Genomic DNA, 14,899 nt, shown 5'->3' on the forward strand with positions numbered 1-14,899 from the left:
GTCTCCCAGGCATTCCAGGCACCAGTTGAAATGGCCGCCCAGATTTGTGTGTGTTTTTGCTTGGAGACCCACTGTGCCGACTGAAACAGCTGTGTTGGAAACTGGTGGTGCTTTTCAGCCCAGGAATCTCCTGGTCTGTGGGCAGTAATAACTCATTTGGAAGCTAAGGTGTGGGCATGACCAGGAGCAGGAAGGGCATCTGAAGGAAAGAAGAAAGAAAGAAAGAAGGAAGGAAGGTAGGAAGGAAGGAAAGAAAATGAAGGAAAGAAGGAAGAAAGGAAGGAAGGAAAGAAAGAAAGAGAGAAAGGAAGGAATGAGGGAGGGAGAGAAGGAAAAAAGGAAGGAGGGAAAAAGGAAGTAAAAAAGAAAGGAGAAAAAAGGAAGGAAGAAAGAGAAACAATGAAGAAAAAGAAAGAAGAAGAAAGAGAAGGAAGGAAAGAAAGAAAGAAAAAGAAAGAAAGAAAGGAAGGAAAGAAAGAAAGAAAGAGGCACTGGGGGCTGATGTCATCCCTTGGGACCAGATCAGCCATCACTAGCCGGGTGACTGAGAAAATCACCTTTCCTCTCTGGCCTGCAGATTTATTCTCTATAAAATAAGGATAATAATTGTGGCTACCCAGTGGGATTATTCCCATCATTAGGGATAACGCAAGTGACAGATGCTTCCACCATAGATATATATGTTGGTTTTGTTTTTAGTAGAAGTTGAGAGGTATTAATATGAGTATCAATATTAGCATAAGTATTAGTAAAAGACTAGGTTTTGAATGGCCCTGCCGATTCTTGGTGAAAATCAAGAATGCCCACCTTTTTAGTAAAAGCTTTAGAGCCAGTCTTAGAGTAGAAGGTGAAGAAAGTTGCTGTGTGTGCATGTGTGTGTGTGTGCATGCATGTGTGTGTATGTGTGCACATGTGTGTGCATATGTGTTTGCATGTGTGTATGTGCATGTGTGTGCATGTGTATGTGCATTTTGCAGAGGTGTGAGCAGTTTCAACATGGCTGAAGAACACGGTAAGTGCCATAGAGCAGGTCTGTACCCAGTACAACACAGCACACAGGAGGGAGTTATTATCTCTGTTAAGGAGCAGAGAAAGCTTTCAAAGATGTGATCTCTGCATTAGCTCTTGGTGGATAGGAAGGAATCATCTGGGTAATGAAGAGAGAGAAGTGCCAAGGCATGGTCTTGGCAGAGTTTGGCTTGTTCAAGGAACAAGTTTAGAGGGAGCAGAGGCAGGGAGTTTAAAGGAAGTGGCAGGACAAGGGGCTGTGAAAGTGGTCCAAGCCAGAGTCTGACTCCTTACCACAAGGCCCTCTTGGACATGCTGTCATGGTTAGACCCACCCTCTACTCTCCCAGCCACATCGCGTGAGCAGAAGCTCCATGTCCAAACATTCAGGTTTTCCTGGCTATGTGTCTGTCCCAAGGACTTTGGAAATGAGGCACATACAAGTGAAGGAAGCAGTGAAGGAGCCCTAAAGCCAGGCAAGAACTCAGGGGAGGGAGTGGAGAAGACAGTGCTTTTTGAGATTCCAGACCTTGAGGGCCTACACAGCCTATGCTATGAGCTCTGGCAGGGTGACTTGCATCCATCTGCAATGTCTCCATGGCAATGGGCCATGGAAATTGAGGGTGGAGATAGTTCTTGGCGAGGCACGCCGTGATCTGGTACATCTCATGATTTTTCTTGGAGGCGTCCTTGGCTGTACTGTCTATCATAGACAGCGCTGTCCACGGGGCCCCCATCAGCAAGGCCTGCCTCTGACTTGTTTTCCCAAAAGTGCAGCTTGATTTGCTCAGTGCCATCTGCACAATCTCACTGGCCACCCCACCCACCATCTGTTTACAGGCTGAAAGACAGCTGGCTGAGGTGAGGGGGACACTATGTGACCATTGGATGTACAACTTCAACTGCCTCACCCCTGGGCCTTTACCTCTGTCACCCTGGGATCCCACTTGAGCAGATGGACCTCAAATTAGCCTCCACTGTGAGCCTGGCCTGCAGTAACTGCAATCACAGCGACAGCAATGCCAGTGATCTAGTGAAGGTCTGTTAGGTACTAGGTTCATGCATATATCTCATTTAATCTTGTAGCAATTCTACAAGGTAGAGATCTTCCTGATGAGGAAGCCAAGGCTCAGAAAAGTGATGTGAATTGCCCAAGGGCTGCAACTGAGTGACAGAGCTGGGAACAAAGCTCCCAGTGATCTGAATTCAGAAGTACAGAACCTTCTAAACCAGAGTGAATCTTCTCCTCCTCCTGGTGTTCAGGGCCCTGCAGGGGCATATGGTGACCTCCCCATCTGGCCTCTGCCCCTGCCCCCATGCCCGCAGCACAGCCGTGACGCTCTGCTGGCCCTTCTCAGATGCCACACCCACTTCCAGCCTCCACACCTGTGCCCCAGTGGTTCTCCCCTGCAGCTCTGGGAGCACCTCACAGAGGGACTCTGCGTGGTCTACAAAGTTAGCAAAGGAGTCCATTTCTTGGCATTTCCAGGTGCTAGCACTGCAGAGTCAAGGCTGACACTTTTTATTCTAAAAGTATCTGCTCATTGTTAGTGATTCCCAGAGAACAAAAGTGCACAAAGTCACATCCGCCTTTCCTTCTCACACCTCCTCCACCTCCAAATTCCACTCCCCAGAGGATGCTGCTGGGAGTGAGTGGTTTGTTGCATGTCTCCAGTTGTTTTCAAGACCATGAAAAGATTCGTATGTATTTTTTACAGAAACCACACTTATGGTGGTCTTTCTCCCTTTGCCTCCCCTCCCCTGGCTCTGGAAATATTCTCTCTTTTTCCTGCCCTGCCCTGTGTTTGGGAGGCCAAACCCTACAGATGGCAGCACCCTGCCCCCATGGCCTCTGGCTTCTGGGCATGATGGCTGGTGGGAGGTACTGCTGGGAGACGGAAGGGTGGGTGGAGAGAGAGGCCAAGGTATGTACTCTGCCTTGTCCCCATCCTGCTTCTTCCCCACCTGCCTGTGGTTCTCAAAGTGGTGGGACTCCCTGGAGACCACAGCCTCAGCTCCCGCTGGGCTCCAGACACCTTGTCCTATCCCCTGGCCCCTGAGGCTGAGGCATAGCAGGGGCTTCCTGAGGTCGCTGCTTCTTGGGTGTGCTGTAGCTCCATTGGTTCCTTTACCTCTGCCTCAGCACCTGGCCTGGCACCAACATGATGTCATTTTCACACCTTTCTACAGGTCTCAGGGTGCTCTCTGCTTGCTGCAGGGATTCTCTGACACATGTACCACCCTGAAACTTCTCTGTCCTTTAGAACTACATCATGAGCACCTTTCCATAATAGTACCTCCAGATCTGCTCACAGAGCAAACATGGTGCTTGTGTCTGCAAAAATCATAATCTAGAGTTGAGACTGAAAAGAAACAGCGACCAGGTAAAGACACGAATGTGTTGGCAAATGCAGATGGTAGCAAGGGCTGTGGGAGACATGAGTGAGTTGCAATGACAGAGACTAGCAGGGCTGACCTACTTAAACAGAGTGGTGACTCCTGCCTGGCTCTGGTAAAGGCTGGCCGGTCTCCAGTCATACAGGTGGGCTGCAGTCAATTTTGCCCCATTGATGGACACCCAGGTCTTGTCCACGGCTTTACTACTTCGAAGAATGCTGCGACAGACATTCTTGCACCTACATCTTTGTGCCTTCATCTTAATATATCTTGAAAGGAAGCTCCAGGTACAGAACTGCTAGAACTGTGGTTGGATTTAAAATGTGCTGGATTCAATAAATGATGGTGAAGAAGTGTCTCTCCCCAGAGAGGCCTGCGTGAGAAGTAGCCACGGCTTGTTTGCCCTCTAAGGAACCAGAGGAAGTCTTATCCAGGAGTCAGGGCTTGGGAGGAGGTAAGTCCATCCGGCCTTCCTGGAACTGAAGCCACACCATAGACTTCTTCTTTTTAAAAGTATTTCTCCTTTCTAAATATTTAAAAATATTATAAGCATTTAAAAAATACTTTCTCCTTTTAAATTATTGTAAGTGGCAATAATGCCACTTGCCCACCATCACCTCTCCTGCCCACCATGACCATCTTTCTTCCAAGGAACCTTGGTGTTCATATAAGAATGTAGCAATCAAATACCAAAGAGCCTTTTTTTTTTTTCTAATAAGATTCAAGAAAAAAGCTTGGAAACAATGACTACTTCAGCCTTCTCGGTGATGCAGTTTGAGTGATTGAAAGTTTAAGGAGCATCTTCTCTGTGCCAGATTCATGCTAGTGCTGAACATGAATGAATGAGATGCTGCCCCCTCCCCTTTTCTCGCAAGGAGCTCATGGTTCCGCGGAGGAATGCTGAAGGGAGTGGGGGAAGCGGTTTCTAAACCTGTATAGCAGAATCATCTGGTAGGTTTTCAAAGACATGCATCCCTGGGGCCCACCCTGGGGGCTTTCAATTCAACAGGTCTACATCTCAGGAGTATTCAACACCCCTTAGATGCCCCTGACACCCAGGGTGGGTTATGAGCTGTGGCTGTGACAGATGTCTACACCAGCATACAACACAGTTGCTTGTGCAAAGTAGAGGCAGCAGACCTGCATATGACCCAAGTGTTGAACCCGGTATTTTGCATGATCCATAGTTTGGGCTTGCAGATTAAAAAAAAAAGAAGAAGAAATTATTTTCCACCTTCTAAAAATCAAGGGATCTCTCATTCAAATCCAGATTTCGCCTCTTTAGAAAGATACCAACAACTAGCTACAGTTCTTGGCCTATCAGATGGGGCACCTCCTCTCCAGTGTTCCAGGCTCAGCATTTAGTCTCCCTCTCTTCACGTTTGTCATTTGCCCTGTTGCCAGTGGATTAACATCACTCTTTTTCTTATGGTAGAACTCCAGGAAAATGAAATATTTCTTATCCTCTCGCCTATATCAAAAGCTGAAACCAAGACGTCTAGGCCATTGCTTTTTTTTTTTTTTTTTTTTTTAAATGAAAGAGCATATGTCTTTCTAGAAGTGTTTAATAGACGCAACAAATGTGTCAAAGGAATATGAGCCCAGCCTATTTTCCTCAGTTATTTGCCCAGCCTGCCCTCCATGCACCAGAGCTCAGATTCCTTCAGTCTCTTCGGTCATTAACTCACCATGTCACTTGGGCACAGTATTTGGTATTTAGTTTCTCTTGGTTACTTTGTAAAACAATGGTTCTTGACTGAGGGAAGTCCTGCTCCCCTCTGCAGACATTCAATGTCTTGAGGCATTTCTGGTTGTCACAACTGATCGGTTGGAAGGAGGAGCTGCCATGGGCATCTAGTGGGCAAAGGCCAGGGATATTGCTAAACCTACTGCAATACACAGGGCAACCCCCCATAACAAAGAATGATCCAGCCCCCATGTCAGCAGTGTTGAGGGTGAAAAACCCTGCTCTAAAATGAGGGGGCCCAACCCTTCCAGCTCAGTGGCTTTCAGTTTTGGGGGCTTTCAAAGCCTTGGGAGCAGGTGGAACCTGGAAGAGTAAGTAGAATGGGAGGCAGGGAGAGGGCATTCCAGTCAGGACGGGGCAGGCAGTGGATAGAGGTGGAGAGAAGGCCAGTGCAAGGTCTAGCCTGGGAATCGGGAGTGGTCTGGTTTGTCTGGGTATGGGAGCTATGTAGAGATCATTGTCTCTGGGGAGGCTGGGGCCCAACTAGATGGGGTAGTGTTTTCAGTGCAAAGGGTGGGATGGGAGTCAGTATGGCTGTTCACAAGATATGCCAGCTCTCTGTCCTTCTGGGATGTAGTAGGTTATACTACCTGCTCAAGTAAAGTCAGGGCTGGCCATGTGACTCTCCCTAGCCATGGAAGAATGAGCAGGAACATGTACTCACTACTGGGCAGAAGCATTCAGAGCCAGTGCAACGCTTCATGGCACTCTCCCCTTTCCCTCTGACATAGTGGACCCCAGCGTTCAGGACTGTAGTTGCCATCCTGGGACCTAGGGCAACTAGAAGGAGCTGGAACCTCACCAACCCACAGTGGATATGGAAAAGAGATGATTTTTGTGTTTTGAGCTACTGAGATTTGAGGATTGTTTGTTACTGCAGCAGAACCTGGCCATTGTAACTGATTTCGGTGGAAATCACTGATATTACCTGAGACGATGGTACACAGAGATGACATTAAATTGTACTATATCCCCCGGGGAGAACGCTTTTCCCTTTATAGCTATGTGGATTGCACAAGGAGTATGTTTCAGTGTGGAGCTAGGTTGTCTTTAACGCCTTTCCAATACATCCTATGCTCCCTTTTTAACAAACAGAGAGCGGGCACAGGTTCAAGTGTCTGTATTTAGCTAAAATTTCATAGGGTAGTTTTAAAACGGAATTTAATGTTAGGGTTGCCTTCCATTTATGGTGAGGAATTATAGTTTTCCATTTACAGTAATGATGTAAAAATTTTAACATTGTAAGTAGAGAAAGTGAATCATTTTAAAGACTTACATAAAGCCAATAAAACACAGGTGGTGTACATGTACAGCAAAAGCCATAAAGATTTTTGCTTGCAAATGCCTGAAGCCAGGGGTGTAGAGCTCAAAGCATATGGCAGCATCTCTTGCAGAAGTGAAAGCGTTCTGTCAAGGCAAAAGTACAACAGTAACAACAACATAACATTAATAATATTTCCAGACACCCTTCCGACAACAAGGTAAAAGCAGCCATCTCACAATACAATTCAGAGAGGCATATAGTATAATCCTATGTCCACTACACTGCCCAGTGCTGGACGCACAGTAGGCGCCCAGCCAATGTTTGTTAAGTGAGTGATCAGTGAGTGGGACTTGGTAAGATTGAAATGCTCTCCTAGATGGGTGGGCCACAGTCTTAGAAAGATGTCAGCTCTGTTCAGCATGTTGAAAAGTTTCTGTGGGCACATCTGGGAGAAGAGGCAGAGTTCTGCAAACAGAGGCGAGGAAAGTGAGGAGTTTGCAGTGTGGCTTGTGGGGATTGGGAATTGGACAATGGGGAGAGGGGCCACAGATGCTGGGGGCTGCTGGCCAGGTGGAAAAAAGAAGTCCCATGTGGGGGTGTGTGTGTGTGCGTGTGTGTCTGTGTGTGTGTGTGTGTTGTGGAGGATTTGGGAAAGGATAATGGAGAACAGGCATATCTAATATGAGTTTTAAAGCTATTTGCAAGAGCTATGCAATGGAAATCCACGCTGCCTCACCCCTACCACCAATGGTTGAGTTTCACACTTCCATTTGCACAGTCCAGCTTCTACTCAGCAAGGGAGAAAGGAAGATTGCAGAAATCTTAGGGAGGCTCAGGTTTCCCAGGGTTGTGGAACTGTAGGTAGTTCTATTGTGATTTCAAGAATTGATGAAGCTGTGGCTGCCTCCTGGGTTACACAGGAGCGAGTGAGTGAATGAATGAATGCACAGTGACTAACGCACACGGGGTGTGATGCACCCAGAGACACTTCTGCTGTGGCCATGAGCAGTGGGTGGCAGATCTTATTATTTCAAAAGTGGCTGTTCTAAGATGCTTCATTGCACATGCTCTTCCACAATGTGACCTTGACTCTCCTTCCATTGAGAGGCGGTATCCACGTCTCCTTCCCTTAAGGGTGTGTAAGCTCATGATGGCTTTGACCAGTAGAATACAGTGAAGTGATTATACATACTGACCAAAGGATAATACGGCTTCCTCATTCTAGGACATTCATTCTTTCAGCCCTTGGCTACCCCATTAAAGACAAGCCAAGCCGTAAGGAGCAACTGCGTGTAAGTGTTCTGTTCTGCAGGCTTAGCTTTAGGTCATCCCAATGCAGACTTTTCGACAATTCCAGTTTCCAGCTGTCAACTCTCCTCCAGTCTTCAAGTCTCTCCAAGTGAGGTTCCAGATGTCCAGGAACCAATCCTGCAGTACCCTTCCTGAATTCCAGACCCATAGGACATAATGAAATGGCTGTTTTCAGCCACTAAACGTAGGCGTAGTTTATTATGCAGCAATTGGTGTCTGAAACACAGCAACTGGTGCTCCCCATCTTAGAATCCTCAGCTCACAGCAACAAGCCTGAAACCAAGCAGGAGCTCAATAAGAGCCACGGAGTAAATGGGGAGGGAATACTGGAATGAATCAGCATGCACCTTTATTTTTTATGTTTTATTTATTTTATTTTGTTATTTTATTTTATTTTTTTTTTGTGGAAATGGGTGTCTTGCTGTGTTGCCCAGGCTGGTCTCATACTGCGGGCCTCAAGCGATCCATCTCTCTCAGTCTCCTTAGCAGTTGGTATTACAGGTATGAGCTGCTGTGCCCAACCCAGCATGCACCTTTAAAGCTCTGCTCATATGTGGGCTTGGTTTCCTTCAGGGGCCCCTTCTATCCTCTTACAGTGTGACTACATGAACAGACAGGGCACCAACGTTTTTGTGGTGCCTGGATGCCCCAGAACCATGAAATGGCATCTCTTTTTCAAGGGGCCTCTGACATGATTTCCCCTCACAACTTCTCTGGTTTGGGAAATTTGGTAGGAATGAGAAGATTGCCTGCTAATGCAAATGGGTAAATGTGAAGGGTACGCAGAAAGGAAATATGAAGGGAAGGGATTTTACCACTCAGCAAGCTATGTTGTAGCATGGTATTTTCTACCAAAATAAAGTCCAGTGTAGCAGCTTTACAAGGCAGGCCACTAACAAAGCACACCAGAGAGGCTGTCCACACACCCCTCCTCTGTTGGGGTCCGTGAGATCGGCACGTCTGCCAGGGATCCCTTGACCAGCAAGAGGGTCCTAATACCTGGAAGAGAGAGTGCGTGGAAGAAAAGAGAGATAGAGAAAGAAATGGGTCTGGAGGTCTGATAAGAGCTATGCTCAGATCAGCGATTTATTCTTTGTGCACAGTTGCTTATATACGTTTTTTCATACAGTGTCTGACGTAGGTCCCATTACAAAAGTTTTATCAGGAGGGAACAGAAAATTACAAAGTAAGTATGGGAGGGGGTAGCATACAGGTTTATCTAAAGATCGCTGAACCCAAAACAAACAAAAGATTCTAATCCTATTAAGATTCTTATCCTCTTATCAATGACTACAGTTACAGTAAATAACATCAAGGCGAGCGATAATTTGAGGGGTAGCATTTTTCTAGTAACATGTGAGCGATCACGGGATTTAGTGAATGCAGGTAGACAGAGTCATAAAACCAGCCCAGAATGGGAACTTCAAGGGACAATAGTCTCATAGATAGTCACGCAGGCCTCACCCAGACATGCCATTAGCTCAGTGGATCAAGAATAGGCTTCTGCAAACTCAGGCCTCTATCACTTCCTTCTTTTTTCCTCAACTCGACTGCCCTCAGCATGGGGAGAATATGTCCGGGCTCTAACTCCGTCATGGCGGAGACACGGAGGGGTCTTTACGCTGGTGGAGCGATCTCCATACTCCTCTAAGTCACTACAGCCCACATTTCCACCCAGCTGCCAGGGTTGGGGAAGAGATTGCTCCTGGTGAAATCCACCCACCTTTATGTAAGTCTCAGTCCTGAGTGGAGGCAGTATGTTGGCCAGGGTGACTTTTCAAGTGCCGTCCAATGTCAGTTTACTTGACTCGCCCCAAAGCTGCTTTGCAATTGCTGTTAAGAAGTCTAACCCTGAAGGAGGATTTACAAAGAGCCAGGAGTTTGCCTACCTGGACAATACCGGAGGGCAACGTCCGGCTCAGGCAGTTGTCTTCTGGCTGAGAAGGAATCATGCTGCATTCCCAAGGCAGGCGGCCACCTTCCTTCAACAGAGGGCCACACCTGTGTTTCAATAACAAATTTGCTGCATCCAGGGTCTCGCTGCCCTTGGCGGTTTCCCTGACATGTGACCCAAAAGCAGTGGGGAACACTTGCTGACTCCAACCTGGCAGGAATGACTGAAAGAAGTAACACTGTGCTGTGGGGAAAGGATCTCTCTGAGAAATCCCCACCTTGTAAATCAACTGTGAAAGTGTGTTGTCAACCAGAGCCTTGGAAAGAGGGAGTCTAGTTCAGCTACTTTCTTTTTTTTTTTTTTAATAATGCAAGTATTTATTAAAATGCTGACCATTTAAACATCATCTGAATTACATGAAATACTTATTTACTTTCTTACTAGCGGGATATTCAGTAAATTTTGAGTTTCTGAAAGCAGAGAAGTATGCAGCCAATTCATTCCTTATAACCTGAAACCTCAATCTTAAAATACGTTTCATGCTGATTTATCTAAAAGTGTGTGAGCTTTCTGATGTGGGCCAACTGTAATGCTGTTTAACATGAGATACTACAAATGTCCAGACAAAAAGTATCATAAAGTCAGTAGATAAAAAGTGAGAGAGAATTTCAAAAATATTATACAAATATGGATATTTGGTAGCATATTTTTTTTTTTTACAGGGAGGAAATAAAAGCTCTTCGAACTGGAGACAGGAGTCATTAAATTGTCTGCAAGAAGATGGAGAAAATTGTCTTATAGAAATTTCTCTCAGAAAACAATTGTGTGTTGAGGAAATGAATTCACAGATATGTCTCTGTGGTTGAACAGTCAGACCCCAGAGGGCATTCTCCAGTCTCTAGACTGCCTACTGGGGACGTGGATTCTGTTAGCCACAGTTGACCTAGATGGGGAAGACTTGTTTGGGGGAAAAGCTGCATTGCTTGACCAACAGAAAGGAGAGGGAGCATTTGTGGGGAAGCTTGGAAGAGGAAGACCATCAGAGGAAGCATGAGACAGGGGGGCTTGGGGAACAGGCTCACCTAATAAGAGCTGGAGGAATTGTGCTATGAGGGTTACACAGTAACATCTATTCTGCATTTCCCTCACTGAAAATCTGCTTGGATTTCTTTGTGGAAAAATGGATTAGAGATAAGAGGCTGGGTTGACTTGGAATCTAAATAGAATCTTGGAGTTGGAAGGAATTGTAAGAGGCTACCAAGCCCATCCCCAATAAAATTAGGAACCTTTTCCCAGACAACCCTTGGAGGTATGAGCAGTCTTGTTCAAATACATCCAGAATGGAGGGCTCACTTCTTCAGGATGCAAACAAGGTCATGGAGGAACTTCCAGTATTGGGTTTGCTTGTTTGATTCTGAAGGATTGCAAATAACTAAGCAACTATACTTCATAGTGGAGAACGGAGGGTGTAATAGTAAATTCACAGTAAAGTCACAACAGCTACTGTGTCAAGAGCTTAACTTAGACTGTGTCATTAGAGTCTTAAGGAAAGTCATTCCCTCTGCTTTGCAAGCCCGGCTGATTGTCCTGAATTCACACAGCTAGTATGAGGAGTCGGGGAGTCAAGATTTGCATTCAGGCCTCTTTGAGGTTTTCACCCCATCACGGTTCCTTCCGTGTTGGCTTTATTAGGAAATCACCCTCTGCCAACATTTGTGAGAAAACACTTGTTCTGCAGAGCGACAGGTTCTACATTATGGTTGGCTGTGGACTCTGTACCATAAGAGGAACAGAGAGAACTTCCAAAGCAATCAACTAATTTGTAAAGGAAACTTGGAGAATAAATAATCCCTGAGAAAAGTTTAGAAGAACTGAGATGATTTCACTCGGGAAGACTGATTATATAATAAGTCTTCAACTTTATAAAAGATTTTTAGGGACGGTGGCCACCAGCTGTTGTTCATCTCCCCTCTGGACTGGAGAGAGGAAATTGGCTTAGGCAGCAGCCTGAGGGTGTCTATATGGAAGAATTCCTGACCCTGGAATGGGTCAATGCAGAAAACAAAATAGGACAGGCCTTTCTTCTGAGGACACCAAATGGACACCGGCATCATCTTGGTGTGTGTGGGCTTTTTAGAAGCCAATGTCTGCCTTACTAACAGGGCTTACTGGGTGTGTACGGGATTTTGTCTCTGACAGAAGCACACAGGGTTGGAGGGAGAGTGTTGTGGATCTCCCAGGATCTTCCCTGACAGGAGCTCCAATGCGGCTATGCCTCCATTATAGCCCAGTACCCCTTGATAATGATGAATCCCGCACCAGGAGATTATGCTCGGGTAAATGTCAGTGTCACCGGCTCTGCCACTGGCTGGGAAACACTGGGCAAATTATATAACTTCTATGAAGCTCAATTTCCTGATCTGAAAAACTGGGGCTGAGAGTACCTGATGGGATTCTGGGGAAGAGGTAATGAAGTCATCTGTGTGTTGGTCTACAGAGTACCTCTCACATAGTTGGCACTGAGTACAGGATCATCCCTGTCCTCATCACCCAAATCTCTAGGATTTAAGTGCAGTCTAAATAAACTCCGTTTTCTTTCTTTTTCTTTTTTGAGATGGAGTTTCACTCTTGTCACCCAGGTTGGAGTGCAATGGCATGATCTCAGTTTGCTGCAATCTCTACCTCCCAGATTCAAGCAATTCTCCTGCCTCAGCCTTCCGAGTAGCTGGGATTATAGGCACCTGCCACCAAGGCCAGCTAATTTTTGTATTTTTAGTAGAGATGGGGTTTCACCATGTTGGCCAGGTTGCTCTCGATCTACCAAGCTCAGGTGATCCAACCACCTCAGTCTCCAAAAGTGCTGGGATTACATGCGTGAGCCACTGCACCTGGCCAAGAAACTCTGTTTTTGACAGTTATTTTGAGTTGAAGAGTTCTACAAGATGACTCTCTCAGAGACCTCGTCAAAGATGGGCACAACTTAGATTTGTGGTATGGGAGATTTAGTGATGGACTTCATGTTCACTTTCTCCACCACTCTCATGTAGTTCAGACCTTGGGCCTCACTGCTCTCAGCCCAGATCTTCCTGGACCAGAGCATCTAGGCTCTTTTAGAGCTCACTTTGCTGCCTCACGCTTTAGTTCACCCATCAACGTTGTTGTCTGATGCCCTCTGGGTCTTTAGTCCTTAGATACAGATTCCAGGGAGGCTGCAAGTGATCTCAGTTAAGACTCAGTCCCTACCCCAGCTTCTCCACTGCTTGCTGTATGGCCTCAGTCAAGACACTTAATCTTCTTGAGCCACGGTTGCCTCGTCTGTAAAGTGGAAATGAAAATCTTGCAGCCTGTCCTATGGATGGAATTAGAGCTGGCAGACCACCTGGCGCAAGCCTTACACACTGCTGCCAAATACATGTTAAGAACAGGGCAATGTTTTCAGGATTGTTCCCAGCTCCAGGCCATGCTGAGCCACGGGGGAGGATCTCCTGAGTCCACCAGAATCTGAACATCCATCAACCTGAACTGGCTTAGAAACCAACCCCCTTTTCTCCTCTCCCCAAGTCCCTCTCTGCCACACAGGAGAGTTTCCTCTCTCCGGCAGAGGTGTTAAGAAGAGAGCTTCTGCAATATTCTCTTCTTCCCTTAGTTTCCCTGGAGCCGCTAATCTGATTGGCCAGTGCTGGCCCTGTTTTCTGCCTGAGATCTCTGCTGTAGAAGTTGCTTTCAGGAGCTCACACCCCCCAACACAGTCTTCCAGGAGGCCAGCCTGTGAGGGGTGATTAGATGCTTGCTTAGCCCTTAAGCCTGCGCTATTGACATTCTGGATGGGCTAATACTTTGCTGTGTGCATTGTGGGGCATCTAGCAGCATCTCTCTCTATCCACTAGATGCCAGAAGCATCTGCCACCCCAGTTGTGACAAGCAAAATTTCCATATCCCTGGGTAGAGGGACTGAGGAGGGGGGACTCACTCTTGACTGAGAGCCTTTGAACGAAGCTGAGACTGGGATCGATGTTCAGGTGATGAGTCTCCTGTTCATTGTTGCTGTCAGAACTAAAACGAGGGAGAAGGGAATTTTACTCCCACCAACCCTTAAACTCTTGACTGTGCTAGTGTAAGTGAGAGGCCTTCTTTAGTTTCTATATAGCAAGAGAGAAACAGAGAAAGAGGCAGACAAAGAAAAGGAGTGAGGCAGAGAGGGAAACTGAGGCAGGAGCTAGCAGCAGAAGACTTCCATCAAAGTCCCAAGAGCACTGGGCGTGCAGGAGCAGAGGAAGAGGTGGGGCTGCCTGTGCCTGGGTAAATATGCTCTCTGGGATGGAAGGGCTGGCAGGTAAATATTAATGACCATCTCGGCGGCAGCTCCTGGGGCAACTTGAGGCGGGGAAGGACACACAGCCCCTTTTACAGAAACCACATTTTTTTTTCTGTCTCTCTACCCAGCCAGTCCCTGCGAACTCCCTGGCGTGTCCTGCCCTGACAGACCTTCTGCCCCTGTCATCTGACGTTGGCGGGCGCCATCGGCTCCAGGCACACATCACCGGTGCTGGAACCCAGGAGCATGGAGACCAGGGGTGGAGGTGCCGGGGAGGGGCAAGGAAACAAAACTCCCCATGCTGCACTGCCGAGAATGATCACTGCCTTTTCAGAGGCCGACTTCACCCCGTGCCAAGGCAAGAACTGTCTCCCCACCTTTTAGTTCTTGTTAAAAAGCAGAAGGAATGTCAGGGCCGGGCCTCGGGACAGAGAGGGCTTTCTTCGCAACCCTGGATGAATCTCAGCGCCTTAGTGAAAGCTCTTATTAGCCCCAGCTGGTGTCCCGTTTTTTCCTAGCTGGAATAAAAAATTGCCTTGGTCATCCTTTCCCAGGCTAATTTCAAAAGCATAATTACCATCATCATAATTGATTATTATTTATTTTGGTCATTAATAGTCGTGCACTCCCTTGTTACGTGTGGATTAAATGATCCAGAATATGTAGGGCACGTGGCAGCTGTATTTGTTTTCCCTCATTCCACACACCTCCCCGCCCCTGGCCCTTTCAGGGTAACCCCTTGATTTCATGACACCCAAAGAGCCCCTCCCTGGCTTTAATGTCCAAACTACTGAGCTTTGGTGACTGATCAGAGTTAGGGTGAAAGGCAGGGGGTTCTAAAAGGATATGAAGAGGGTCCTATCAGGGCTAGAAAGGCCAAGAGGGGTGCACCCTCCCAACTTGTGTTGGGGGAGAAACAAAACAGAGTGGGGCAGAAGAAAGATACCTTTAACATAACCAGAGT

Source organism: Aotus nancymaae, unplaced genomic scaffold, assembly GCF_030222135.1.
Source record: "Aotus nancymaae isolate 86718 unplaced genomic scaffold, 86718_ANA_hifiasm-v0.15.2.pri h1tg000015l_1, whole genome shotgun sequence".
Taxonomy (NCBI): domain Eukaryota; kingdom Metazoa; phylum Chordata; class Mammalia; order Primates; family Aotidae; genus Aotus; species Aotus nancymaae.